This window comes from Macrobrachium nipponense, chromosome 45 (assembly GCF_015104395.2).
Source record: "Macrobrachium nipponense isolate FS-2020 chromosome 45, ASM1510439v2, whole genome shotgun sequence".
NCBI classification, from domain to species: Eukaryota; Metazoa; Arthropoda; class Malacostraca; order Decapoda; family Palaemonidae; genus Macrobrachium; species Macrobrachium nipponense.
The window spans coordinates 23,777,880-23,781,888 of record NC_061105.1 but is presented as its reverse complement, the minus strand read 5'-3'; the positions used below and the strand labels follow the sequence as shown (position 1 = coordinate 23,781,888).

General features: G+C 25.4%; 1 long non-coding RNA gene across 1 annotated transcript in view; it reads left to right on the top strand.

The window, feature by feature from the left end:
• Positions 1 to 3,629, top strand: part of LOC135214117 (uncharacterized) — an 11,278-nt gene extending 7,649 nt beyond the window's left edge. The window contains exons 2-3 of the long non-coding RNA XR_010314270.1: positions 3,074 to 3,241; positions 3,415 to 3,629. This is a non-coding gene — a long non-coding RNA (uncharacterized LOC135214117). The remainder of the gene's footprint in view (positions 1 to 3,073; positions 3,242 to 3,414) is intronic.
• The last annotated feature ends 380 nt before the right edge of the window (positions 3,630 to 4,009 follow it).

Here is a 4,009-nt window from a genome sequence, read left to right as displayed (position 1 = left end):
GGGAAATACGTGGGAGCACCAAAAGACTGCTCAAAGTCAGAATCGACTCTCATCTCGGAGTCAGTCACCGTACGGGATGTACTTTGAAAACGAAGGAATTTTCTAACATACGAGAACATTGTAATAAATGTAAAAACATCATTTTCACATAAGGATTTTCGTATTGTCACCCAAGCGCCCAATGACTATTCTCTCTCTGTTTTGGAGTCGTTAACAATCAAACAGCTTGTGCCCCCATTAAATGGTCAGGACTTCTTCACAGTTCTATATTTAGCATAGTTGACGTCCTCCTTTCCAACCAGACAACGTCACTCAGTTTTTTAACTCCTTAGAGATAGGTACTAACTTTTAAGCATTCTTCACTTCTTAATTTTTTATATATATATATTTTATTTCATTTTTTAGTTCATTTTTTAATTATTATATTTAACTTTATGTACTTCAATTTTTATTAATATTATACTGAGTCTTTTTTTAATTTGTATATTTTGTATTTATTTTACAGCCCTGATGATGAGACCCAAAGTCTCGAAAATTTGGAAAATACATGTATGATGTTACGCTGGCTTTTCTCCATCCTATTCATTTTATATATATATATTTATATATATATATATGTATATATAGTATGTTAATATTTATGTATATATATATTATGTATATATATAATTATTTATATATATTATGTTATATTATATATTTATATATATATATATATATGTATAATATATATATGTTATATATTATTATGTACTATTAATTATATATGTATAATAATATATATAAATATATATATATTTTGGGTGTTGGTATAATATGTGTGGTATATATATGTGTGTATATATATGTGTATCTATATATATATATTATATATAATTATATGTTATAATTTATTATTAATATTGTTATATATATGGTTGTTATATATGGTGTATATATATTGGTGTTGTATTATTGGTGTTATATATATATTATTATGATATTATATGGTATTATTATATGTTTATATATATGGTTTATATATTCATTTTATATATATAGATATGTATATATATATATGTATATAGGTAGTGATATATATATATGTATATATATATATATAGTATAGATATATATAGGTATTCTTTTATATATATATATGTATATATATATATATGTAATATATGTATTGGTATATATCTATGTAATAATATATATATATGTATTATATATATATGTATAATAATAATATATGTATATTATATATATGTATATATATAATATATAGGTTATATATTATATATGTCTATATATATATATGTACTAACATATATATATGGTATAAGATATATAGATATATATATAGTGGTGTGTATATACATGTGTGTTATATATATGTGTGTGTAGGGTAATGATACTATGTGTATATATATGTGTGTATATATATGTGTATCTATATATATAATATATAGGTATAATAATATATGTATATATATATGTATAATATGTGTATATATATGTGTGTATATATGTGTGTAGATATATGTGTGTATATATATGTGTGTATATATATATGTATCTATATATATGTGTATTATATAGTGTATATATATGTGGTATATATGTATATATATGTGTATATATATATGTTATATATGTATATATTATCGTATATATGTATATATATATATATGATATAATATAATTATGTATATATATATATATGTATATATATGTATATATATATATATATATATAGTATATATATATGTCTATATATATGTATGTATATATATATATATGTATTATATATATATATATGTATATATATATATGTATGTATATATATATATATGTATGTATATATATATATATGTATGTATATATATATGTATGTATATATATATATATGTGGATATATATGTATATATATATCTATATATATATGCATTTATATTTCAACTCCTCAATAATCATGCTTTAATTTATGTTAAATTGGTGTTGGCAAAAAAAAAAAAAAAAAAAAAAAAAAAAGGAGTCCTTCTTTTTGGGAATTTGGAAATGGCCACCTAATACTAGGAGCTTCAATTCATTCCAGAGATGTATAACTTCAGTATTTGTAATAACTCTCTGCCATCATTTGTTTCATATTTCAATCACTATAGGCTACACAGAAATGAGATTAGTATGTGTATTTCATGCCCACTTGAATGCTGTGAGCAAAATTTTTAAAAATACTCAATCTGTCATTCTGGAAGAATCAGAAGTTTTAAAAGTAGTTATGTAAATAATGTGATAACTTTTTCTTTAACAATGGTAGATCCTAGGCCTGCTTGAATTTTGCAAAATTGGGGAAGGTTTTTTTTATCTAAATCATTAAATCATATAATTATTAAATATATACTATATATAAGTAGGATTGCATGTGGCTAAATCTGATCATTCCTAACTCTTAATACATTATAGTAAGATTTCTTATCATTGCATGCTTATGCTCTGAATCTCTCAATTTGAAACCACCTTTATGCTTTATTTTATTTCAAAGTTTATACCTTTCTTTGTTGTTTGTGATCCGCTCTAATTCCACATCTCAACTTTTCATGCTGCTGTTCCTAATATACTATTTTCAGGACTGTCTTTATTTGCACACTATTACTACCTTTAAACCTCCCTATTCCTATTTCCATGCTATATAACTCAAAATTTTTGCCTTTCATAGTATGAATGTACTATTGTATGTGTGCAATGATTAGTGCTTGAATTCTGCAACTTCCTCGCAGGGATCTTATTATTTGTTCATCTGCATTCTAATGCATGATGTATCCATAAACTGTCCTGTCTAGTAAAATCCATAATTTTTTTATGTAATATCAGTTACTCTTCCTACCAGTTGTTAGTGTTTGGCCTTCTAATTGTCACCCACTGTGAAAATTTTTTTTTCCTGGCAGTTTCTGCAATAAACAATGCTTCACTTAAATAATATATATAGATTGGCATTTTCTGTTTTCTCATCTAATTCATGCTTTCTATTCCCACCACACATGCTACTACAAAATTCTATTGTTAGAGTATTTCACCAAGGCTTAATTTTCAGGAACATCGGTGCTCCAGGCTATCCGCTTCATAGTTGCAGTTGATGGAAGATTCATCAACTCAGACTTGACTTCACTCGTGCTGCGATGGCTGTGGTTTTCGCAGCATTTGTCATATTTTTTATTTATTACCCATCAGAAGCTTCAATCACAATGGAATTTATGCAGAGGTAAGCTGTTGTAATAAGTTACTTGAGTTTTTTTTTTTTTTTAATTTAAGAATATCTGGGAAGTAATTTATATTTAAATGTCCATGTACTGTAACTTTGTAATATGTGTGGTGGTCAGCAGTTGTTTTACAATATTTTTACCATTATGTTCATATATTTTGTCATTTTTACAGGTGTTTCTGAAAAATAAATGCAGAAAAAGGGACAAAAAATACCAGAACAAAGAAAAACGTGGCACACACCCATCGAAGAATATTAAAGTTCAATGAGCTTATGGAATAAGGAGTGAAAAAGCATTCACACTCTTCTGTATAAATAATTAATGTTAAATTTTGTGTTAAAAAAGTTATAAATCTGTTTTTCAAGAATAAAGCTTTTTGAAAGTTAATCTTCTCATTATTTTCTCCAATTGGATATATGACCTGCACAAGGAATTTTAGGTTACTATTTCAATTGTAACATGAAATGCAAAGAAATATTAACCCTCTTACGCCGAAGCCCTAAAATCAAAACGTCTCCCGTATGCCGGGCCTGGTTTGGAAGTGCAGTGAGCGCGGAAAGTGGAAAAAATAATTTTTTCAAAAAATTACAGCGCGCGTACTTTTGAAGATTAAGAGTTCATTTTTGGCTCCTTTTTTTGTCATTGCCTGAAGTTTAGAATGCAACCATCAGAAATGAAAAATAATATCATTATCATATGTAAATAATGCGATATATGTAGCGAAAAAAAAAAAAATTCATACATAATTGTATTCAAATCACGCTGTG